Raw genomic sequence first — 27,149 nt, 5'->3', positions numbered from 1 at the left:
TGGGACTGAAAGTTCTGCCCCTCTGTTCATGGTTGGTTCTGCTGGCAACCAGCCCCCCATCCTTAGGTGATTTCCCAAAGTCACTTCATTAACATAAACCCAATGGTGGTGGAAAGGGACTTGTTATGAATAACAAGACACCCATTTCACCTTTTTGGCTCTGAAGCTTTTCAGGAACTGAGGAAAAGAGGCCCAACATATATAACAAAAGGTGCTCCCATTGCTCTTATCACTCAGGAAATTCCAAGAGTTTTGGGAGTTGTGAGCCAGAAACTGTGGACAAAACTCAAATATATATGAGAAATATATTTTGGTCACCTGAATGACAAAATATATATTTCCTATATATCATGATATTACGTATTTTTCCCATTTTATCTTCTTCCAAAACCCTAATGGATCTTCTTACATAGTCACTAGGACACATCCACCTCATTGGAATACCCACCAAAGACTATGACAGGTCTATTAGAATTGGGTGAAGAGAGGCACAAAAGTCCAGAAATACCAAAGACAGGTTAGCACGTGGATTTCTTACATTCACAATACTGCTTGGTATTGCATGGGATAATGAGAAGTAAAAGATATTGTCCCAAAAGAATTTACAGACTAGATAAGAATGTGTGTGGAGGGGCACGTAAGAGTTAGCCCTTCTTCTCTGAACCTGAAAGCCAATCTCAACAGTGTCACACTGTATCTGTTCAGGCTGCCATAACAAAATACCATAGACTGGGTGGCTTGGGTAATAGGCATTTCTTTCTCACAGTTCTGGAGGCTGGGAAGTCCAAGATCAAAGTGCTAGCCTAATTAGCCACTGTAGAAAACAGTACGGAGGTTCCTCAAAAAATTTAAAATAAAATTACCATATAATCCAATAATTCCACTACTGGGTATTTACCCAAAGAAAACAAAAACATTAACTCAAAAAGACACATGCACCTCTATGTTTATTGCAGCATTATTTTAAATAACCAAATGATGGAAGCAGCCCAGTATCTATTTTCATTGATAGATGAATGGATAAAGATGGGGGGGTGTGTATGTTTGTGTGTGTGCATATATATTTATGTATTATATATATGCACACACACAATAGAATATTACTCAGCTATAAAAACAAAGAATGAAATCTTGGCTTTTGCAACAACATAGATGTACCTAGAGGGTGTAATGCTGAATGAAATAAGTCAGTCAGAGAAAGACAAATACCATATGGTTTCATTTATATGTGGAATTTAAGAAACAAAAACAAAGAAAAAAAGAAGAAGAAAAACAACAACAACAACAAAAAAAACCCCACCCAGACTCGTAAATGTAAAGAACCAGAGGGGAGGTAGGTGCAAGGATGGGTGAAACAGGTGGAGGGGATGAGAGTATACTTACCGTGATGAGCACCGGGTGATGTTGGGAAGTGCTAACTCTAGATTGTACACCTGAAACTAATATAACACCATATGTTAATTATACTTGAATTTAACAAGTAAATAAATTTTTTTTATTTTTTAATTTTTTTTTAATGTTTATTTATTTTTTGAGACAGAGAGAGACAGAGCATGAACAGGGGAGGGTCAGAGAGAGAGGGAGACACAGAATCTGAAACAGGCTCCGGGCTCCGAGCTGTCAGCACAGAGCCCGATGCGGGGCTCGAACCCACGGACCGCGAGATCATGACCTGGGCTGAAGTCGGACGCTCAACCGACTGAGCCACCCAGGCACCCCGTAAATAAATTTTTTAAAGTACTAGGATTCTTCCTCCTGGAATTCTTCAGCCTATCTCCCTGTCCACAAGCCCTTTGTTGGGTAGAGTTATTTCTCCTTTCTCTCAGTTTCTCCCACGTGTTCCACAAAAGGAAAGGACCAGCCTGGGATCCTCCTTCAGCTGAAAGGTGACACGGGGTCATAGTTATGTCTAATATTATATTTTTAACTCGGTACACTAAGAAAATGGAACTAACAATATACAGCAGTATATACTTATGTACTAAGTAGGTAGAGAATTGGAGTTCTAGATATTCAGAGGAGGAATTGAGAGATCTATGCCAGAGAGGCCATGGAGAAAAGAAGAGATAAACCAAGGGTAGAAAACTTGGGACAGTATTTTACAGATAAATAGTAGAACTCTTCTCTCCTATGGGAAAAGGAACTCTTGTACAGGGAGGACCAAAGACAGGGAAGTATACAACCTGTTTAGAAAATGGACAAAAACAGGTGGCCTATAAAGGGGGAAAAGAGTGAAAGACTAGATTAGGAAGTGAGACCAGAAGATTGAGGACTTCAGGAAATACACCTCATTAAAGAATATAGAGCATAAGGGGAACCTGAATGGCTTAGTCAGTCAAGCTTCTGACTCTTGATTTCATTTGGCCCAGGTCACGATCTCAATGTCCTGAGATCAAGCTCCACATCTGGCTCCATGTTGGGCAGGGAGCCTGCTTAAGAATTCTCTCTCTCTCTCTCTCTCTCTCTCTCCCTCCCTCCGTCTGCCCCTCTCCCTATTCACTCACTCTCACACTCTCTGTCTCACACAAACACACACACACACACACACACACACACACACACACAAAGGGAGAGAGAGAGACAGAGAGAGAGGGAACATAAAACAGGGGAATGACATGATTTAGAAAATGAATTTTTTGTCACCATGCTGAAGGGACTGAGGAACAGAAATCTTTTAAGAAAAGAGGTCAGGAAGCTAATGCAGCCTGTGGGTCTCAGTAGTGAGGATGAGTTCCAGGGATGTGGCAGCACACATGAAACAGAATAGAAAAATTACTGTGTGATTTCATGGTAGAACCATCATGGCCGGGTAAATGATTGGATATGAAAAACAACAGACAGGTGAAGATGAAGACAACAGTGAGACTTGAAACTGGTTGGATGGGGATGAACAGAAATGAGGACTGGAAGAGGAGAGAATCTGGGAATGTGAAAGGGAGAAGATGGTGAGTTTGATGTTTATTACTGGTTGTATGTGGCAGTGTTAAAGGCAGCTCAGCTGGGCTGGAGTAGCCAGTAGGCAAAGGAGATGTAGATGGTTGTTTTGGAGACTGGAGGTTAACACTGGTGAGCATCTATAAGAAATTATACTTACCAGCTAATTAAAATTGCATTTTCCTATAGTTTATAGTTTAGAGTTTTGATTCCTAATAAACATACAAATCAACCTGGAAGGGATAACCCTATTATTAACCAGCATTTGTCCTTTGAGTTTCAGATACATTTTGGGAAACAGATTCTGATGACAAGAAGGGTAGGAATTTTGAGTAACTAAAGAGAAACAGACTCTGCTCCTGGCAAATACCAGGCAAAAAAAGACCTGCAAATCTCCATTTGGGGTTAGAACTTGGGGAATGATTAAGAAGCTACATTCATGTATCGCATTCACTTCTGGATGATTTGTGAATGATAAATACTATAACTGCATGTGGATACTCAAATGACATTAATTAAAAAAAGCTTTGCAAAATGTTTTTTATTCTTTTAAGAGAGGACAATTCTTTGTTTAAAACCTGTCTCCAATATTTATAGTAGCATTATCAACAATAGCCAAATCATGGAAAGAAGCCAAATGTCCATCAATTGATGAATGGATAAAGAAGATGTGGTATCGGGGTGCCTAGGTGGCTCAGTTGGTTAAGCATCCAACTTCAGCTCAGGTCATGATCTCATCATGAGTTCAAGCCCTGCATTGGGCTCTATGCTGACAGCTCAGAGCCTGGAGCCTGCTTCGGATTCTGTGTCTTCCCTATCTCTCTGCCCCTAACCCCCTCGCATTCTGTCTCTGTCTCTCTCAAAAATAAATAAACATTAAAATGTGTTCTCTCTGGGTGCCTGGCTAGCTCTGTCAGCAAAGCATGCAACTACACTTGATATCAGGATTGATCATAAGTTTGAGCCCTACATTGGGTATAGAGATTACGTAAAACAATTTAAAAGTTAAACTTAAAAAGCAATGTGTTTTCTCTTCCAAAGTAGATAATGCTATTCTATGCCAAGATCTCTTCTTCTGAGCTAATACACCTATCTTCCAGTTGCTGGGAATGTTAATTGCTAACAGTGCACAACCATATCCCTAACTGAAATTCACCTTGGCCACAGGGAGGTATGGAGCCCAAGGTGACACCTCCTTCCCAGGGTGTAGACCAATATTTTTAACATTCCTAAAAGCCTGTTATGGATAATATAAATCCAGCACTCCTCATGATAAAACAAAAGAAAACACAAATTACCACTATCAGGAATAAAAGAGGGGATGCTATTAAAAATCCTACAGACATTAAAAGGTAATTATGAATAAATTTGTGCCAATGAATTTGGCAACTTACATGAAATGGAAAATTTTCTTGAAAAGCATCAATTCCCAAACTCACATGCAAATAATAGAAAAGCTGAAGAGACTTTATAGCGATTCAAGAAATTATACTCATAATTTTAAATATTCCCACAAGGAAAACACCAAGCACAAATAGCTTCACTGGTATATTTTATCAAAAATTTATGAAAGAAATAACAATAATCCCACAAAAACTCATTCAGAAAAAAGAAGAGGAGCAAACACCTCCCAATTCATTTTATTAGTTCATCATTGTCCTGACACCAGAACCAAAGACATTACAAAGAAAAGAGAGGACAGGTCAATATCCTTTAGAATTATGGGGCAATAACTTTCAACAATAGCCAAATTATGGAAAGAGCCTAAATGTCCATCAACTGATGAATGGATAAAGAAGATGTGGTTTATATATACAATGGCATACTATTTGGCAATGAGAAAGAATGAAATCTGTCCATTTGCAGCAACGTAGATGGAAGTGGAGAGTGTTTTACTAAGTGAAATAAGTCATACAGAGAAAGACATATACCATATGTTTTCACTCTTATGTGGATCCTGAGAAACTTAACAGAAGACCATGAGGAGGGGAAGGGGGAAAAAATTAGAGAGGGAAAGAGCCAAACCATAAGAGACTCTTAAAAACTGAGAATAAACTGAGGGTTGATGGGGGGTGGGAGGGAGGGGAAAGTGGGTGATGGGCAGTGAGGAGGGCACCTATTGAGATGAGCACTGGGTGTTATATAGAAACCAATTTGACAATAAATTTCATATTTAAAAAAAAGAATTATGGGGCAATAATCTTCAACAAAACTTTAGCAAATTGAACCAAGAAATACATAGAAGGGAAAATGTATTATGAACTAGTGGATTTTATCCCAAGAATGTAAAGTTGGTTTGACATTCAAAAATCGAGATAGGGGCGCCTGAGTGGCTCAGTCAGTTAAGCGTCCAACTTCGGCTCAGGTCATGATCTCGCTATTCATGAGTTCTAGCCCCACGTCAGGCTCTGTGATGACAGCTCAGAGCCTGGAGCCTGCTTAGGATTCTGTGTCTCCCTCTCTCTGTCTGCTCCTCCCCCACTCATGCTCTATCTCTGTCTCTCAAAAATAAACATTAAAATTTTTTTTAAATCAATATAACTCTCCATATTAATAGATTAAAACACACATATGCTTGTCTCAAGAGATACAGAGAAGGCAGTTGACAAAATAAACACCAATTTAAAACAAAAGCTTTCAGCAAACTAGGAATATAAGAAATGTCCTGATAAAGGGATCTATGAAAAAAATACACTTAACATCACCTTTAACGGTGAAAGACCAGATGCTGTCTCCTTTAGATAAGGAACAAAGGGGAGGGGAGCTGATCTCACCACTTGTATTCAACTGCTGGGAGTTGGAACCAATGTTATTAGGTAAGAAAAATAAATAAAGGACATACACTGGAGAGGGAAAATTTAAACTGCCACAGACAAAATGATCATGTATGTAAAATACACAAATAATCTACAAAAAACAGGACTACAACTGTAAACTAAATTCAGCAACGACATAGGACATAGGATTATACAAAGAATCCATTATATTCTATTTGCAAGCAAAATGTATTGTTAAATGGATCAAAAACTTTTTTTAAACAATACCTTTAGTTTGGCTGGACAACCTCCTACTAGACCCTTCTACCGTAATAGTAAACTCTGGGGGGAAAACATAAAAACAAATAATAATAACAAAATTATCTAAAAGACTGGGAATGTGAACAAAAGTAGGTTCTGGAGGGGAGATGACACCCAAAGGAAGGAAATGGCACAGGGTGTGTATCCTATTTCCTACAACTTTAAGTCTGAAGACAGCCTACCACCAGCATTGTGCAGGGTGACTAAACCTTTACAAAAAAGTCACAATCTGTTTAGACTAAAGAAACAGAGTATAAAGTTTGGGGCAATTCAGTTGCTAACCATGAGAGTAGAATCCCAAAAAGGAGAACACCAGAGAGGTGGAGCTACAAATTATGTGTCTATACTTATCCAAAATATCTGCCTAACCCTTAAATTTGCATAGGTGGACAGACTGCAACTAACCCAGTTAAGGATATAAGAAATGAACTACAATTTGAACTACTGCCCAAGAGACAGAGTTCATAGCTTGAGCCCAGCAAAGTTAATTGCCTGTTAAACCAAACAAAACCACAACTCTCTCTGGAGAAACATAACAAAATTGAAAGTCATCACAACTTAAAATTCACAATGTCCAGGATACAATCCAGAATATTCAACATGCAAAGAAACAGAAAAAGGCAAGAAATTTTCAGGTAAAAAGACAATCAATAGAGACAAACCCTGAGATGTTCCAGATGTTGGAATGAGTAGACAAGAATTTTTAAAGCAGGTATTATAATTCTGATCAATGAAGTAAAGGAAAATATGACCATAATGAAAAGGCAGAGAAATAGAAACCCCAAAAAAAAAAAAGAATGAAAAAAATTCTAAATTTGATGTCTGAAATTAAAAATATACTTGATGAGTTTAATAGAATGGAGAAGATAGAGAAAAGAATTAAGAAACTTGAACACTAATCAATAGAAATTTATCCAATATAAGGAGCACAGGAAAAAAGACTGGAAAAAAATTAACAGAGCCTCAAGGACTTACTTTATCAAGGTCTAAGATGTATATATTTGAAGTTATACAAGGAGAGGAGAGAGAGAGAGAGAGAAGAAACAAGAAAAATTTTTGAATAATAGTGACCAAAAATTTTTCTAGTTTGGAGAAAGTTATATTTACAGATTGAAGGTGTTCAGCAAACCCTAAGAAGGATAAATATGAAGAAAACTATGCTGATACTGCTTCAAAGCAAAGATGAAGAGACAATCTTGAAAGGAGATACAGAAATGACACATCATGTACCAGGGAACAATGGCACAAGTAAATATTGACTTCTTATCAGAAACAATGAAGGCAAGAAAAATCTGGAATAATATCTTTAGAGTGTTGAAACAAACAAACAAAAATTGTCAGCCCCAAATTCTATATCCAGCAAAAGTATCTTCCAAGGCCAAATAAAGACATTTTTATTAAATAAATCATTTAAAATACTATAAAAATATGAAATGCATAGGAATAAATTTAACATGTATAAGTTCTTACACTAAAATTATAAACCATTGATAAAATAAATAAAAGACCTAAATAAGTGGGAAGATATCATTTTATTTACTGAAAGACTCCACATTGGTAAGAAGTCAACACTTCTTTACTTCTTGAGGGTTGGTGGGGGGGATAGGTATGGAGGCTCGGCTGACCACTGGACTCTGCAGACACTACCCTGGGATAGAAATGACAGCACCATGTGCTTCTGCAGGAAATGGAAGATCAGCTTCCCACTCAGAACCTGCTGACACACAGTGGGGGAACAAAGACACACAGTCTGTTTTTGTGGGATAGGAGAGGGGGCTGTGGTTTTTTCCATTGCTGTTTAGATGGAGTGTGGCCGGCCTTAACTAAAATGTTTTGTTGTTAGGCTATCCTTTTCCCAATCTTTGACAAGGGAGAACAGAGTTATTTGTTATTTATTTGCCAGGGGGAGAATGTCTGTACCTGCTGGCAGTCTGGGTTGGAGATTTCTGCAACTCATGGTTCATGATATAGGAGAGGCTATAGGGAAACCCAGAAACTCATCACCTTATTCTTCCTTAAATCCTGAGGTCCCTAGGCAGCTCGTCCTCTTTTTTCACCTTTCAGACACTTTCTCAGCTCATAGTTGTGTTACATACACAAAATTTTGGTTTTAAGAAGGAGCTGGGAGGAATGGAGCTATACATTTGGATGAACAAGAAGTTCCCCCCCAAATAATTTTGAAACAGCTCAAAGTTAGAGCATTTACACTATAATTAAGTTATCAAGACAGTGTGGTACTGGTGACAGGATAGCCCATGGACCAATGAAATAAATAAGAGAGTCCAGAAGTAGACCCACATGTATATGAGCTGCTGATTTTTGATACAAGTGCCAAGGTAAGTCAATACAGAAAGGACAGTCTTCTAAATAAATGATACTGTAAAACCGATAACCCCATGGACAAAAGTAAGCCTTGACCTTTATCTAACCCTATATAAAAATCTTAAAAGGAACATACATAAAAAATAAAAATTTAAGGGGTTCCTGGGTGGCTCAAGCAGCTCAAGCTCCACACTGGAATCCACATTGGGCAGAAAGTCTACTTAAAAATAAATAATTAAAATTAAAAAGTCTTAGGGGCACTTGGGTGGCTCAGTTAGTTGAGCGGCCAACTTCAGCTGAGGTCATGATCTCACGGTTTGTGAGTTCGAGCCCTGTGTCAGGCTCTGTGCTGACAGCTTGGAGCCTGGAGCTGCTTTGGATTCTGTGTCTCCCTCTCTCTCTAGCCCTCCCCCGTTTGCGCTCTGTCTCTGTATTTCAAAAATGAATAAATGTTTAAAAAATTTTTAAAAATTAAAAAGTTTTAGATAAAAATATAGGGAAATATTTTTGTGATCTTTGGGTAGGCAAAGATTTTTTTAGACAGGGAAAACAAAAATACTCATCAAAAGAAGAAACATGATAAGTTGAACTTCATCTAAACTAAAAACATCAAAGACATTGTTAAAAAAATGCAAAGGCAGGAATGCCTGGGTGGTTCAGTAGGTTAAAGCGTCCAACTTCGACTCAGGTTATGATCTCACGGTTTGAGCTCCACAATAGGCTCAATGTGGACAGCTCAAAGCCTGGAGCCTGCTTCAGATTCTGTGTCTCCCTCTCTCTCTGCCCCTCCCCTGCTCTCTCTCTCTCTCTCTCTCTCTCTCTCTCTCTCTCAAAAATAATAAATAAACATTTAAAAATTATAAAAAAAAGAAAATGCAAAGGCAAAGGGAGAACTGGTTGTAATAGATATCTGACATTGTACTTATATCAAAATATAGTGAACTTCTATAACTCAATAAGAAAATAACCCATAAAAATGAACACAATATTAAAATTTCACAAAAGAAGATTATGTAAATAGCACATGAAAAGATGTTCAACATCATTAGTTATCAAGGAAATGCAAATTACAATGATACTCCACTATGCACTGGAGGACGTAATTGGTTTCATAGATAAGGAGCACTGCGACACTAGGCTGATCCTGCAGCTATATGATACGTTGAAACAGTTTTGGGATCTGTTTAACTTCCAAGACAACAAGGTCCTAAAGCTCCAAAGACTATAGCAGAAATCTCTAGGGGCAAACTCAGTTCCAGACGGCACATACTCCATTCCTTAATCTCTGTATAGCTTCTAGTGATGAGATGTCTGCAGTCCAGCAGCTAAAAACAGACAAGGAATTATCTGTCCTTTTTGGCCCTCCCTACTCCATGGATACCAGAGCATAATGTTCTTTCCTCATCACCTCAGCTCTGTAGGCTGCTTCTCAGAAACAAAGAAATAAATGAACATGAAAAAGAAACTATTTTTAAAATATAGGTTACGCTCCTTATCCGAAAGTAGAGCATTGCTATGAAAATTTCTTCAAGGCTGAAATAGTGGAAAGCAGAGAAACAATTACCATTGACTTACATAGAAAAATTTTGAGCATTCCCAGACCCAAAAAATAACTTCTTGGGCTTTTCTGATATTTCAGGACACATCTTGCTAACAGATGCACAAAATAAATTGAGATAAAGCACAGATGCCCACATACACATTTCAGAGCTATGGCATGTTGACGCTGAGATGCTGAGTGTAGTTCCCGAGGAAGGAGCTGGACGGTGCCTATGTCCCTGCTGGGGGTGTGTGCTGCCTCTATAATGGCTCACAGCAAAGCGAACGCTGAACATGAACACCATTTTTACTTTTTGCCTTTTTTCATAAAAGCGAAAATCCTAAGATTTCTTTCAGTTAGTGAAAAAAGGTACTAATGTAGGACTTCTATAAAAGTGAAATGGGGTAATGCAAATTTTCGAGAAGTGAAAGAAGTGTGGGGCACCTGGGTGGCTCAATCAGTTAGGCAGCTGACTTCAGCTCAGGTCATGATCTCGCGGTTCATGGGTTCGAGCCCCGCGTTGGGCTCTGTGCTGACAGCTCAGAGCCTGGAGCCTGCTTCAGATTCTGTCTCCCTCTCCCTCTGCCCCTTCCCTGCTGGTGCTCTGTGTCTCTCTGTCTCTCAAAAATAAATTTAAGAAATTTAAAAAATTACAAAAAAAAGAAGTGTGAGCCTCAAAAGAATGAGAAGACAAAACAGGAAGAAAATATTTGCAAATGACCTGTCTGATAAAAGATTGTTATCCAAAATACACAAAGGACTCTGGAAGTTCCACAGTAGGAAAACATACAACTAGATTAAAAAATGGACATGAGGGGCACCCGGGTGGCTCAGTCGGTTGAGCGTCCGACTTCAGCTCAGGTCATGATCTCAGGGTCCATGAGTTCCGGGCTGACAGCTCAGAGCCTGGAGCCTGCTTCGGATTCTGTGTCTCCCTCTGTCTCTGCTCCTCCCACACTCATGCTCTGTCTCTATGTCAAAAATAAACAAACATAAAAAAATTAAAAAAAAAAATGGATGAGTCCTAAACAGACATCTCACTAAAGAAGACATACAGATGGCAAATAAGCATATGAAAAGGTGCTGAACATCATATGTCATTAGGGAATTGCAAGTAAAAACAACAAGATACCACTACCCACCCATCATAATGGCCAAACCACTGACAACACCAAATGCTAATAAGGATGTGGAGCAACCAGAATACTTGTTCACTGCTGGTGGGGATGTGAAATGGTACAGCTACTTTGAAAGACATTTTTTCAGTTTTCTACAAAATTAAACATACTCTTACCTTATAGCCCAGCAATCGTGCACCACTTGGAAACTTACTCCACACAAAGACCTGCACATGGATGTTTACAGTGGCTTTATTCATAATGGCCAAAACTTGGAAGCGACCAAATGTCCCTCAGTAGGGGAATGGATAAACTGTGGTACGAGACAATGGAATATTATTTATCACTAAAAAGAAATAAGCTATCAAGCCATCAAAAGACATGGAGGAATCTTAAATGTTATTACCAAGTGAAAGGAAGTCGATCTGAAAAGGCTATATTCTGTATGGCTCCAACTATGGCATTCTGGAAAAGGCAAAACTATGCAGACAGTAAAAAGATCACTGTTTTCCAGGATTTAGAGAGGAAGGAGAGATGACTAGGTGGAGCATAGAGGAGTTTTAAGGCAGTGAAACTATTCTTTGTGATGGTATAATGATGGATACATGTCATTATCCATTCGTCCAATCCCACAGAATGTACATCACCAAGAGTGAACCCTCATGTAAACCATGGACTTTGGAGGATTATGACATGTCAATGGAGGTTCCTCAGTTATAACAAACATCCCACTTTGATACAGGATATTGATAGGAGGGGAGGAAGTGAGGAAGGGCGGGGGTTAGGAGGGTGCTTGGAAACTCTCTGGACTTCCCATTCAGTTTTGCTGTAAACCTAAAACTGCTGTCAAAAATAAAGTCTTTTTTTTTCTTAATATGTAATCCTGATGTACTCTGCCTGACGCATCCAGCTAGTCACTGCAAGTGACCAACAACAGAAGTAAGTAGAACTCACATGGTGAGCTATAAGAGCCAAGAACAGACATCTTCCCACACTTCTTTCCCACTTGTCACCTCAGTTCCTTCAACCCTCCATTCTAACTTTTCGGGTCCTCCAAATTCCACAAGGCTCATTTATTTGTAATTCTTAGAAAGAAGTAATATCTTAAACATTAATAAATACCTTTCTTGTGTGAGGGTATAGATTCAGCTCCTTTGCTAAGGCCAGGTTTTGATAAGGGATCCTTGGTTGAAACATTACAGATAAGCAGAGAGGGGAAAAAAGAGGGAAGAAGAAAAGACCACAAAATAGAAGAATGTAGGTGCTGAAGATAAATTTTGAGAATTTCACTAAAAGTAAGACCCAATTTTTTAAAATTTTTTTTTAACATTTATTTATTTTTGAGACAGAGAGAGACAAAGCATGAACGGGGGAGGTTCAGAGAGAGAGGGAGACACAGAAACTGAAGCAGGCTGCAGGCTCTGAGCTGTCAGCACAGAGCCCAACATGAGGCTCGAACTCACAGACAGCGAGATCATGACCTGAGCCGAAGTCAGATGCTTAACCGACTGAGCCACCCAGGCGCCCCAGTAAGACCCAATTTAAATTAAAAAACAGGGATGCCTGGGTGGCTCAGTCGGGTAGGCATCTGACTCTTGACTTTGGCTCAGGTCATGATCACACGGTCATGAGAATGAGCCCCATGTGGGGCTTCATGCTGAGCATGGAGCCTGCTTAGGATTCTCTCTCTCCCTCTCCCTCTGACCCTCCCCTGCTCACATGCACACTCTCCCCCTCTCTCAAATATTTTTTAATTTAAAAAAATTTTCATAATTATCTGATTTCAAAACACTGTAATTGTTAAAATGAAGAATTTCTGCAAATAAGAGAATGTTATAAAGTTCTCTGCCATTCCCCCAGATTTCTGATCTTGGATAAATTATTTAATTTCTCTATGAACCAGTTTTTCCCAGCTGTGAAATAAAGACACTGCTTGCTTACTGCCAAGGCTGTTCCTGGAATAAATCATAGTAGAGTGGTCCCACCCTAAATATTCTGATGTAGATGGAACCTAATAGAAACAAGTATCCAGTGTAGCTTTAAAGAAGATAAAATCAGAGAAAGGTAATGCACAGCCTCAGGGGAGCACATGAGAGCATGGTATCGTCTGGCTGGAACTTCTCATGGGAAACATGTAGGCTGATTATAATACAGTTGGGCTTGTTGTTAAAACAAGGTAATACTCTCCCCGCTTCACTCTTTCTACATCGTCCTCAAGTCACTACCGTGCCACTGGTTCGGCACTGATTTATCCCTCTCTTGAGTTCCCCAGGGTTCCAGGCTATTACCATAATCTTCTATATCCCAAAAACAGATTTATCAAACAAAGGGAAATATAAAACTTAATTAAAATATCTAAAGGTTTTTCATAAAAGTTATCTTTATCAATTTGAGAAGTCACTATCATTTGGAGTTGGTAATGAGAATAACTTAGTTGAAAATTGAATCAGAAATGTGAAAATCAACATGAGAACCTACTTCAGAATGCAAAGGGAAAATGTTTTTAAAGAGAGAGAGAGACATGAGAGAGACATGAGAAAACCTGGTACAGAAATAACAGCCCAAAACACCACTGAGGAAAAATGTCCTGAGCTGAAAAAGAGAGGAGGGAGCAAATCAAAAGGATTTACCTTGCCTTATTCTAGGCTAAACAAATAAATAAAAGGAGATCACATGTCACAGAGAGAATGAGCAAATGGACAAATAATTACCAGACAACATAAAGAAAATATATCTTAGCCAAGTTTCCCCAGAAAGCCGTATGAGACAAAATCCTGTTTGTGAGCACTTTACTGGAAGTGTGATCCCAGGGAAAAGTGAAAGAGAGGGCTGATGAAGGGTATATGATGTGTTTGTTATCTACTGCTGTGTTACAAATGCTCCATTACACCCCAAAAGTTCACCTTTTAAAGCAACACATATATTATCACACAGTTTCTATGAATCAGAATTCAGGAGCAGCTTACCCCAGGGCCTCTCATTCAGGGGCCCTTGTAAGAAGATTGCTACAAGGCATCTGCTGGAGCAGTGGTGGTAAAAGGTACAAGAAAGGTACCTCAGGGTGGACTGGGGGACCATCTGTCCCCCACTTCACTCAGGAGGGTGTTTGCAATCTTCACATCCTCACTGGCTAGTGGTTAGTGACAACTGTTCTTTGCCATATGAGCCTCTTCACCAGGCTCACAACATGGCGGGTTGCTTTCTCCAGAACCAGTGTTCTGAGAGGGAGAGAGAAAGAGCAAAAGAGAGCAAACAAGATGGAGGTTAGAGTCTTTTTATAACCTAATCTCAGAAGTGACATTCTATATCCATTGTTATATTGTTTTTAGAATAGTCACTAGGTTCAGCCTACAATCCAAGAGAAAGTATTACCCAAGGGTGTGAATACTATCAGGCAGGACACCAGGGGCCATTTAGAGGCTGCCTACCACAAGACCAGTTGGGGCCCAGCACAGGGAAAGAGGGAGAGTCAGAACATGGTGTGTTACCAAGTGGACACAGAGCACTCTGAGTATCTAGGAAAAGAAAGAAAGGAGCATTTAACTACTAAGCTTTCCCCCACAAAGCAAAAACTCTTTCATTTCTCCAAGCACAGGTTTAGGGTGGGCTTCCCTGAGAAGAAGGTATGTGCAGGAGGTGAGAGACGCATGAAGCAGCCATGAGACTGCCTTGAGGGAGAAGCACTGCAGGTGCATGAAGCTGGAGGGACTCTTCATGGAGTTGGTTGCCACTGAAATGAGCTAGAGACATCAGTAAGAGCTGTCTGACATAGTCTGAGCTCTAAATGTTGAAGTGCTAGAAACTGAGTCTTCTAACTTAAGGAGTCAGCACAAATTTCCACAGACCATTATAGATGACCACAGCCCAGTCCCCCTAGACTTTCCATGACAACAGTGGCCTTAATAACTACAGGACAGACAAGATATAAATGGACATATTGTATTTAGTAAGTAGGTAAGCATCACCATCATTTATTTAATCAAAGTCTTCTTGACTTTAACCTGATAGCTCATCTTTATCATGTCTTCAAAAGCAATAAGCTTCTTCCTTTTCAATTTTCACCTGGAAATGTATATTACATCAAGAAATTTCATAGACTCACAGAATTTAATAGCTAGAAGAAACTTCAGTGGGTCATTTAACTTCCTCTCTCTAGGCAGAACTATCCCTCAACCATCTAAATTCATATATGTATATAAATGATTTATATATTTATAAATTTATATATATAATTTATATATATGTGTATATATACATCACATATACACGTATATATGTATATATGTGTATATATATAAATATATATATATATATATATATATATATATATATATGATTTTTAGAAGATGTCCAGATATACCAGTTTTAGATTTCATTTAATGGCTGATTTTGGCAATATCTCTATTTGTTTCCATAATCTAGATCTCTATGTAGTTATATATATACATATATACATATATATACCCACATATATGCACACACACATATATATATTTTTAGAAGACCTATAGATATACTAACTTTAGATATCACTTAGTGATTGATTTCAATATGTATCTGTTTCCATAATCTATATATATGTAATTATAATCACATCTATATATTCCTGAATATATCTGTATCTGTGCCTACAACTCTCCCTCCCACCCCTACTTCCTCTGTCAAGAGACTACTTGTTGGTGTTGCACCTAGAATGATCTCTTTGAAACAGGTTGAACACTCTCTGAAATCCTTTTTAAAAAAGAATATGCTCAACAGAAAAATTCAAATAATTCTACAAGATGAATTTATTATGAGTTGTTATAGGAATTAGTCTTAAAATAGTTATTGGAAGTATTAGATCTTTACCTTAAGATAAGTGGGCAAGACTAGAAGCAGGGAAACCAATTAGGAGTCTATTGGAGTGGTCCAGGTGAGAGAGTGGTGGCCTGAACTAGAATGATGCCAACAGAGATGGAGGGGAGTGGGCACAAGGTATGTTTTGGAGATAAAACCAGTGGGATGTGCTGCTGGTTGGCTGTGCAGGGCCAGGGGAAAAGTTAAGGAGGAGTTCCAGGGCAAAATGGCCAGATGCCTGGTATCTGCTCCAAGATAACCCCAGGAGGGGGAGAGGAGTGTGGGTAGTGGTGGAGAAGCAAGACTGCCCCTAAACTGAACATTGTGGAAGCTGAGTGATGGGTGCATGGGTTTCACATAAAAACTCTGGCCCTTTTCCTTATGCTTTAAACTATCCACAATAAAAATGTCTTAACATGCCAAAACACGTTTACCTAGTGATTTCAATGCCAGAAATCAACCCTAAGGAGACCCTCAGAACTAAAAATAGATCTTTATATCTGAATGGTCACAGCATCTTCATTTCAATATTTATAATATTGAAATACAGTAAAACCTCAGTTTGCGGGCACAATTCATTCTGGAAACATGCTTGTAATCCAAAGCACTTGCATATCAAAGTGAATCTCCCCATAAGAAATAATGGAAACTCAAGATGATTCATTCCACAACCCAAGAATATTCATATAAAAATGGTTACAATACTGTAATACAATACAAAATAATAAAGAAAATACAAAATATGAAGAAAAATAAACAAATTAACCTGCACTTACCTTTGGAAACCTTCATGGCTGGTGTGAGGGAGACAAGAGAGAGGAGGGTTATTGTGTAGGATGGCCTTCACTATCACTAAGGGAATCACTGCTATCTACTGGTTCAATGCAATGTTTTTCTGCACAGGGGCCATTGGGTATACTCATACAGATGTTGACTATAGTACAGTATTAATAAACTCTTGTCATATACTGAATTAAATGTAACTGGCAACAAGGCAGCAGAGGAAAGGGCCTATATGTGCAGGCAGGCTGACCTAGAAAGAAGCAAAGCATTCCTAAGCTTACTCTGGTATGGAAGACAAAGGACTGTCCATAGGTGTTTTGGAGTGACAAAAAATACACTAGTTCCAGTTGTGAGCGCCTTCCAATGTTCTTAAAAATCACTGATTTTTGCCAAACCCAGTGGCCTGAGACTGAGCATCTGAGCATAGGAGACGGTCACCCACAATCCCACAGTGAGAAAGTGAGAGAGAAGAATCATTGGTTTAGTTGTGCTTTTGTGACTTTTGCTATCACCTACTACTCATATTGCAAGACACCACTCATTTATCAAGTTAAAATTTATTAGAAATGTTTGCTCATCTTGTAGAATGCTCACAACACAAGTTACTCGCAATTCAAGGCTTTATTGTATTAAAAATAATCTTGTTGGGGCGCCTGAGTGGCTCAGTCGGTTAGGCGGCCGACTTCGGCTCGGGTCGTGGTCTCGCGGTCTGTGGGTTTGAGCCCCGTGTCGGGCTCTGTGCTGACAGCTCAGAGCCTGGAGCCTGTTTCAGATTCTGTGTCTCCCTCTCTCTGACCCTCCCCCGTTCATGCTCTGTCTCTCTCGTCTCAAAAATAAACGTTAAAAAAAATTTTTTTTTAAATAATCTTGTTGACTAACAAAAAAGCAATAAACATATTGTGATAGTCATATGAATACATTATATGGCATTTCTATTGAAAATCACAATGGGAACCCTTGTATGGAAACCAATTTGACAATAAATTTCATATATTAAAAAAAAAAAAGAAAGAAAAAAAAGAAAAGAAAATCACACCCTTAATAATTTGGGAAAACACTGACTATGTAATAAAAAGTTAAATATATGAGCATGTATAAATATAAATATGTAATTATATATGCCAAAAGAAAATACATATCAAAATATTATCATTGCAATAAGAGAATTTTGAGTGATTTTTTATTTGCTCATACTATATAATTATACACTATATATAGCTTACTACTAATATGCATTAGAAAGAAGAAGTAGGGGAGCCTGGGTGGTTCAGTCTGTTGAGTGTCTGGCTTTGGCTCAGGTCGTGATATCACGGTTCGTGAGTTGGAGCCTTGTGTCAGGCTCTGTGCTGACAGCTCAGAGCCTGGAGCCTGCTTCAGGTTCTGTGTCTCCCTCTCTCTCTGCCCTCCCCCGCTAGTGATCTCTCTCTCTCTCTCTTTCTTTCTCTCTCTCTCTCTCTCAAAAATAAACATATAAAAAAAAGAGACAAGAAGTAAACATTATTTTAAAGGGTAGGAAAAGAATGATTTGTTGGAATTTATCTCTTCCAGGCATGACAGTTTAAAACCACAATTGAATTGCTTTCACTCTGGAACATTTATTGACTACTTATTATTTGCAAAGCACTGTTCCATGGTTATTCTATGTCATTTAGCAGGAAAAATAATTCACATTTCAGATTAGTTAAAAAGAGAGTAGATAAAGTTGGGGACAGAAAAACAAAGGAATTTAGTATTTAGGCAGTTGAGAGTAACTTTCTAGAAAGATAATGTGTTCAGTTTGGGAACACTCAAGTCCAATAGAGTTAATAGCAATTCCCCACCCATTTCCTTTATTGCTGTTGCTTCAATATGGTCGCAAAACCACAGGAAAAAAAATACTTCATATGTCCCACTTCAATGAATTCTAACTTCATGATGAAAACTAGGAGAAAAGTAAGCATTGTTCAATGACAGCTGCTACAAAAATGTAGCAAACCCTGGGAGGCAGAGATATACCCTTTACTGGGAAAAAAAAATGGGAAAATGAGTAAACATTACAAGAATTTGTCATAAAAGTGCTGAAATTACAATCCAAGTTGGCAAGATTTCTTAGCGTTTTCCTGTCTTTTGTGGTCTTCTGGGAAGGCTCCCGGCTTCCTCCACCCTGAGATTGGGGATCCGACCAGCCCGCCTGACCAGGGTGAATATGGAAACAGCCACAGCTGCTCCAGGCAAGATGGTTGGGGAGCCCTGATACACAGTCACCGATCCCTTGATGGCAATAGGTATCCAAGTGAACTTCAGAACCTCAGACTGCTTGAACCCACAAGTTTTAACCCATAACCTGAGGGTTCTATTTCAATTAGCACAAGGTCTTGCTTTTTAAAATATTAATGGCTGAAGGCCTCTAAGGCATAAGGATTACTTCTTACTCCTTTAAGGTTTACTTATTTAGTTTGAGAAAGAGACCGAGACAGAGAATGAGCAGGGGAAGTACACAGAGAGAGGGAGAGGAGGAGAATCCCAAGCAGGCTCCACACTGTCAGCATGGAGCCCAATGCGGGGCTCGAACTCATGAACCATGAGATCATAACCTGAACCAAAATCAAGAGTTGGAGGCTTAATCGACTACCATCCAGACGCCCCAGGGTTACTTCTTACTTTTACTTCTTTTTGTTTGAATGTGACAAGTTTCCTTGAGAGGATAAATTCCTATTTCTTTCAAGATAAGGGGCGCATAACCGTTCTTGACACGGGGTCTCCCCAAATTGCCCAGCCCATGCTCTCCCTATGTTACTCCAGATCCTGATACATATGGGAAAAGTAGAGGATTCATAAAGCACATGTCAGAAGAAGAGGGGAATGGATGTGGGGTGGGGGAATGTGTTTATAAAACTTGTGCCCTTGATGAATAATGTACACGCACAAAGTCATGGGCTGGAGCTCCTATTCTCTTTTGTCTGAGCTCTGTGGATACAATAGCCTGCACTGAAAAGGCAACAGAGTCCAGGCCATATCATCAACTTGCCTTCTGTGCCCACCATGTTCTGGGTATTATCTTCCTCTGAGGTAGTGCAGATCCCAAATGGCTAGAAACCTCAATATGTCCATGAAGCTTGTGAAGAAAATCTTCTTTATGTTCTTCTACAGATTTTCCTATCATCTATGGATTCTTCTGAATAAAAAGGAGTATAACTTTTGCTCTGCCATGAAGCAAGACAAAATCTTTTGACTCTTGAAAAACCAAAGAGGATTAAAATGGTAAATGAGTCACAGGCAATAATTCACAGTTCATGAACCTATTTGATATGAGAAGGAGTTCCTGTGTGTATCATTTTTTAAATGGCTTTAAAGTGACATTAAAAAACAAGAAGTGCACTTGAAAGAAATCCAGACTAAATGTACAGATAACAAAAGAATAGAAAAATAAGATATTATGATTTACTACAATAAGGTATCCAAACATTTAGACTGACTTCTGATTTCTGATGTTTGTATGTTCTGGGACAAGAACAGGAAAGAGTCCGTAAAATAAGTTAATTAGACTTGGATGACTTTGATATCTAGTGGGACATTCATGATGTATTTTATGTATCTTGCATGTGACACATGATGGTTACGGCATATGAGGTAATGTTATACAATACATGGTGTGCATGAATTAAGAGAGAAATATGCAGCACATAATCATTTGGTACACAAATCCTTGACAGTCAATTTATATTGTGAAAAGAACAGATCTGTAGCTCATTGAGTTCAAGGTTAAATATATTGCCAGAGGATAAACAACCATATTCCTGTTTCTTCTAGGCAAATTATTTTTCATGTTGAAAGGCAGAAACTGACTTTTCTACGTAAATGACTAGCTCTTTGGCAGAAAAAAGACACCTATCTTGAAGGTTAATTAATCTCTCTAATATCTTTTAAAACTATTTTTCTCCTCTGACATCAGGTGAGTAGGCGATTAAAAAAAAAAAAGTGAGGGATTTAATTTAATACAAAAGATGTGGCCAAGAACACCAGAATAAACTCTGTGCCCGAAAATGTATAATGGATAGGTGTGCATAGATAAGGATTCTCAAAGATGGGATAAGCATGGCTAGTTATTTTTTCTTAATAAGAATCAACTGTTATTTGACACAAAGAGTTGTAAGGGGACAGTGAAGTGCAATAGCATCCTATTTCATGGGGAAATGTGGATAGAGTCTACCTAAATACAATCAGCCAAAAAGCTTAGGCTTGGAAGCTTCGGCACAAAATTCTGTAGTATAGTGTAGTGTGGTATAACATAGTACAATAGAGTATATATGTTATAGTATAGTCTATAGCTCCTCACCAACGAGCTCTGATTTCTTGGAGAGATGAGATTAATATGAGACACAATGGACAAACCATGAATGACTAATGTAAATGATTGCTAAACACTATGGGTAAACTATAGACCTGTGGAAGCCCACAGGAAGGAGGTGCTTAGTTGGCCAATGAAGGGTCCATGGAGGAAACGACACTTGAGTTATTCCAAATAATAGGTGTGTGATCTATTTAGGCTAAGGGAAGAAAGAAGAGAAGCCTGCCTTGGCTGAGAATAAAAGTGTGTTCGAATATAAATAAGCTTTGTGCATTTGAGGAACATTAAGAGACCCACCTGAGAGCATGTTGAGGAAAATGGAAAAAGCTATTGGATCAGTAGCGGGGAGTCAGACCATGAAGAGCCTCAGAAACCTGGCAAAGGATTTAGATGTCATAGGATAGGAAGTGGTAAGATGAAAGCACTGTTTAAGGAACATTTGTCTGGTGTGTATGTGCAGGAGAGATTGGGCCAGGGGTTGATGTACCCACCCAAAAATGAGCTGGGGAGAAGGCAGTGACAACAGAGAGACAGGAACAGACACAGGGAACAAGATGAAAGAAGTCAGTAGAGAAGCTGAGTATCAGAGGTATCAGAAGTGAGTGAAGACAAGGTTTTTAAACCGAGAAAATGAGGTCAGGGGGGCGGGGATGGGGTGGGGACTGGTGTTGATGACAGAGATACTAAAACCAGGATGGATAGCTAGCTGTACAGAGACAGTTCATTTTTAAACATCTTGAGTTTTCACATGGAAATCCAAGAAATGTTTTTAAATTTTTTTAAGTATTTTAGAAAGGCGGAAGTGAGTGCCACACCTTGAGCCTGACAGGCTTCTGAAGCCAGCAGGATGAATGTATGGGTGGCACACAGCGAAGTAAACCCCAACACTCAAGTGATGAATAGCCAGCGCATCTGGCTGGCCTACATCATCTTGGCAGGACTGTTGCATGTGGTTCTACTCAGCATCTTCTTCTTCAGCACCCCTGTTGTCTGGACCCTGACCAACGTCATCCATAACCTGGCTATGTATGTCTTCTTACATACAATGAAAGAGACACCCTTTGAGACCCCTGACCAAGGAAAGGCTCAGCTACTGACACACTGGGAACAGATGGACTACGGGATCCAATTTATCTCTTCCCGCAAATTCCTCAGCATCTCTCCTATTGTACTCTACCTCCTGGCCAGCTTCTATGCCAAGTATGATGCTGTTCACTTCCTCATCAACACAGCCTCACTGCTTGGAGTATTGTTGCCTAAGTTATCCCAATCCCATGGGGTTTGTCTCTTTGGCATCAAAAATACTGAAGGATGGGGCTGGGGATGACAAAGGGCTGTAACATCTTTTCCTTCTCCTTATAGTCTTCTTTATCTTGAAAGCCTGAGAACTATACAACCTTTCCCAAACTCCCAGGAAGAGAACAGATAGGAAAATGGAGCTCCTTGGGCCCAGCCCTGCTAACAGCAGATTTCTTTGAATCAGGAAATGTGGGAAAGATAAGGGCCAAATCACTCTCTTCCACAGCAGGAAGCCATGTTTGGCCAGCTTGTTTGGTGATTTTTTCTAGATCTTCCACTCCCACCACCTTCCATCTCTGTTTTGCCATGTATTTTCCTTATAATAAAGATAATTTTTTTCAAAAAAAATTATTTTAGAGAGAGAGGAAGAGAGCAGGGAAGAGATACAAAGGGAGAGAGAGAATCCCAAATAGGCTCTATACTCATTGTAGAGCCTGACACAGGGCTCAATCCCATGACCCTGGGATCATGACTTGAGCTGAAAACAAGAGTTGGACGCTCAATTGACTGAGCCACCCAGGCACCCCAAGAAGTGTGTTTAAGCTAGATATAAGCCAGGAGTTTTAAAAGCCTATTTTTATCATTCAGAAGTCTATAGTGAGAGTTAAGCCTTGAGGCTCTCTAATGGCTATAGGATTAGAAGAAAGAAAAGAGCTGTAGAATCTGAGAAATCATATTTTTGCTCCCCACAATCATTGTGGGTGTAAGGAGAAAAGTGAATGAAGAAAACATGTCTTAGACCCTTAGCATCCCTTAAAATGCCATTAAAGAAAATATCAGTTAACTAAGAAGGTCTCAAGCACTATGTATCTGGTACATAGTAGGGAAATATTCAATAAATATTTGTTGAATAAATGAGCAAATGGGAGAATGAAGAGATCAGAAAGATGAGGTATAATGGAATTGACGTTTTGTCACTTGGGCCACACAGGTCCTTTGACAGAACAAACCATGCAGCAGTGTGCATTCTACTGCAGAATGACAGGAGGTAAGACCCTCCCTGGATCTGAGGCCGGTGTTCTGTTGACGGGGGATAGATAGCAGGGCTAGAGAAAGAGCTTCACTCTGTGGGGCAGGGGATAGGCTCCCTGGGATATTTAAAGTCCTTGCCTTTTCTAACTCCCCAATTAGAGATAACAGGCTGTGTGAAGAAAGCCCAGTACAGCCAGGGTGATCTCATACTTAGTAAAATTCCCTGAAGCATGCATAGTCATTGTTTCATTCGAGGCCAATATCTGTAGCCAACATTGCTCCTCCCAGCACTAAGCTTCAGACCGGATCCACTGGGACACCGCCATCCCAGAAAACACTGTGTTCCAGCCTCACATACTTTCTGCATGTGTGATGCAGGGGTCTCCCTGAAAGGGTGGAGTTTTAGCTATAAGGGGTCTTTTATTCCTAAGCCCAAAGGGGTTCACCTCTTGATCTTGCCAGGTGGTTTTCTACGAGTTAAATTTATAATAAGCTGAGGCTGCCTTTAGTCAGATTTTGGCCTCTCTGGGTTGGGATGACTAAACTTTTGTAATTTCTCATTCCTCTCTGATTTGATGGGTGGTATTTCTGCCAGAAAGGGACAAAGTTGGTCCAAAAGATTCTCCTTTCCCATCAGAAATTCTGTCTTCTATCTAAAAGGTGAAGGGAGAAGGCTTGATATCAGATGTGTTCAAGGTTGAAGAGATCCAAGAAATCCTCTAGTCCAGGATCCCAGGGGCTGAGCAGATGACAGAGCATGGTGAATGGGAGTGACAGGGTCTGTGCCAAACCAGAGACTTGACGACCCACACCACGGACTCACATGGAAGGACTTTACGGCTCCATGCCAGCCGGACAAAGCACATCTGTGTACTGAATAGGCCCCTGAGCCATGTCAGTCCCTTCATATTACAGATGAAGTACTGGAGGCCCAGTAGGGTGAGAACATTTTGTGACAGAAATAACAGTGTACTGGAAATCATGAGACCTGAGGTTCTAGACCTGTCCATAGACACCAAATGACCTTGAATTAAGGTTGAATTGAATTGCATTAAGGTCTTGTAATCTCATTTCCTTCTCCGTAAAATGAAAAATTTCCCTAAGATCTTTTTGTGCTCTAAAACTCTAGGACTCCCCAAGGTCACCTGACCAATTAGTGACAAATCTTTAACCAGAGCTCAGGTCTCCTGGTGGAGTGTTCTTTTGAATAAAGCAAACTGCCTGCCAAAACAAGACAGGAGGAAGAAACAACAAAAACGCCTGGAAACCAGTGTTTGCTTCTGATGACATTTGCTCACCGCTTGGGCATATTGTAAAAACCAAGGGGTGGTGGGGGCAGTGGCGGGGGGAGACCTGGAACACCTTGTTGTCACATGTGGGCCTTTCTCATTCCTACTCAAGTATGTGCTGAGTGCCTACATGTCCCAGGCAAGTCTTCTGAAGATGGGGTCTCAGAAGAAAGAAGTACGTCTGCTCCTTCCCATTGAGTACAGGTCACCTAACACCAAAGGATGGATCCAACTAGAAAGAAACGTGGATCTCCTTGTTTTGTTTCAGTTGATGTTTCTGTTTTTTAGAGAATTTTTCCTCCTTTGTAAGGTGAAAAAGTAAAGAGCTATTCATCAAGAGCCCCTACTAGAGCCCAAGGTAAGGTTCTCACTTCCACTCTCTGACCTTACCTGTTTTATTTTTCCACATGTGTAGTGATCCTTATGAGTAGAAATTACCTTGTTTATCAATCTACTTTTTATTCTCTGTATCACTACTTTAAATGTGACTTTGATGAGAGCAGGGACTCTGTCTGCCATGTTCACTATTGTATTCCCAATGCACCAAACACTACCTGGTCCATAGTGAGATAGAATAAATATCTGATGGATAAATAAATGATTGCTCAAGCCTCTAGAGCTAATTAGTGGAGAAGTCAGGTTTTGTACCAAGGTCATCCAACTTTCAGTTCTTTTCCCTAAACTACTGGGCCTCTGAGAAGTAACTTTGTCAGTGAATTGTCTGAAGAGGGTACTAGCTCTAGGCATCAGGATAGCATGGGGTAGAAGAAAGAGCCCGTTGACCCAGACTCTATCCAAACTTGGCCACTCACTGGCCTGAGATCTCAACCAAATTAAACAATGTTAATTTTGGACAAGATTAGAGGTCATCTGGTCTAAAGACTTTGGGCATGTTTATAGCATTAGAAACATTTATCCAAACACAACCTCACACAGAACCTGAACCTATAAATCAGATAAAACAGTGCTTCTCTGGTAAAAGCAGAGGAGTGTCCAGAGCCTGACCTTTAGGCCTATATTTCACCCTAGTCAGGTCACTTCTGAAGCAACTCTGTAAAACAGTTTGAAAACTACTAAGTTAGTCCAGTTGCTCACTCATTTTAAGAAATCCCTAGAATCAGAGCACTCACTCCATCAGGGCAGCCCATTCGGCCACTGTGGCACTTAGGAGGAAGTCCAGACTTATTCTTGACCCAAAATATCCATTTTACAAAGAAACAAATCACCCCTCACCCCCAGCTGTCAAAAGACAATGATACGAAGAAGATATGGCCCCTATCTTAAGACAGACCTGGATTTGAAAACCAGCTCTAAGGAGGGCACCTGTTGGGATGAGCACTGGGTGTTGTATGGAAACCAATTTGCCAATAAATTTCATATATTAAAAAAAAAAACAAAAAAACAAAAAAACAAAAACAACAACAAAAAGAAAAAAGAAGAAAGAAAGAAAACCAGCTCTAAGCTATTACCTTCTCTCTCTTAAATACCTCTTTTGTAGGTTAGGGATATGACAGTACTTCCCATGGGAAAGATTGTGGTAAAGATTAAGGACAGGGGCGCCTGGGTGGTGGCTCAGTCGGTTGGACGTCTGACTTTGGCTCGGGTCATGGTCTCTCAGTTGGTGAGTTCGAGCCCCGTGTCAGGCTCTGTGCTGACAGCTTGGAACCTGGAGCCTGCTTTGGATTCTGTGTCTCCCTCTCTCTCTGCCCTTCCCCCACTCATGCTCTGTCTCTGTCTCAAAAATAAATAAACATTAAAAATTAAAAAAAAAAAAGATTAAGGACAGTAATGTGAAGGACTTAGTGCAATGCCTGATACAAGGAAAGTGCTCAATAAATTGTAGCTATTACTTTTAGGATCATCATCTTTGTCATTACTTACTACCACCTTACCCCTTACCACCACCACCACCTCTACCACCACTATTACTTCTCCTCAAGGAACCTACTTGAGGAAGCAGCTCAGGGTGCAGTAAAATACAATTCACTATGGTAAGTTCTATTATGGAGATCTGCACTGCATACTTTTTCAACAATTAGCCAATAGCATCAGGATAATAGTTCAGCAAACATGTGATGCCTGTTTATTTATGTCTTGAACTCATTTTTCTCGGCCAGACCACTTGGAATCATTCATGTCCTATAAGATCTCACCACACATAGCAGCATCAGTTACATCTGAAAATTTGATAGAAATGCAAAACTTCAGCCTCCACTCTAGACTTACCGTAGCAGAATCTACATTTTAGCAGAAGCTCCAGCTGCTTCACATGTGCATTAGAATTTGAGAGGTACCACAGGCTCAATTGCTTCATCTGTAAGGTGGGGAGACAACTATTTGCTCTGCCTGCCTCATTAAGGTTCATGAGAGCACTGAATGGGATGCATAAAAGCACCTTAGAACAAATCAACCTTGAGTTCCTCCGTGCCTGCCAGATTCCTTTACACATAGGACCTGTCAAACACGGATCGATTTACGGAAGGACTATCCCAGCAGGCCATCCGATTTGATCTCTGAATCAGTTACTGAATATCTACACCTTCATACTATCTTTGTCTTATAAACTACATGTGTTCTCTGTGAAACTCAGGAAATTCCATTAAAATGCTTTCTGCCTCAGAGTATATTCATGTTCTTGAGCCTGCCTGGTCC

The 27,149-nt window shown here is 39.7% G+C and overlaps 1 long non-coding RNA gene and 1 pseudogene across 1 annotated transcript; one reads left to right on the top strand and one right to left on the bottom strand.

Moving 5' to 3' along the window:
• Nucleotides 1-413: 413 nt before the first annotated feature.
• LOC132669154 (uncharacterized) lies at nt 414-11,744 on the bottom strand. The gene is made up of 3 exons (XR_009606029.2): nt 11,398-11,744; nt 11,168-11,304; nt 414-1,439 (listed from the first exon to the last, which is right to left on the bottom strand). It is a non-coding gene; the product is annotated as an uncharacterized LOC132669154 (long non-coding RNA).
• A 10,027-nt stretch (nt 11,745-21,771) lies between these two features.
• On the top strand, nt 21,772-22,374 carry LOC132669656 (ORM1-like protein 2 pseudogene; annotated as a pseudogene).
• The last annotated feature ends 4,775 nt before the right edge of the window (nt 22,375-27,149 follow it).

This window comes from Panthera onca, chromosome B3 (assembly GCF_046562875.1).
Source record: "Panthera onca isolate mPanOnc1 chromosome B3, mPanOnc1 haplotype 2, whole genome shotgun sequence".
Classification (NCBI taxonomy): Eukaryota; Metazoa; Chordata; class Mammalia; order Carnivora; family Felidae; genus Panthera; species Panthera onca.
The sequence above is the reverse complement of the archived record's forward strand: the minus strand, read 5'-3'. Positions and strand labels throughout refer to the sequence as shown.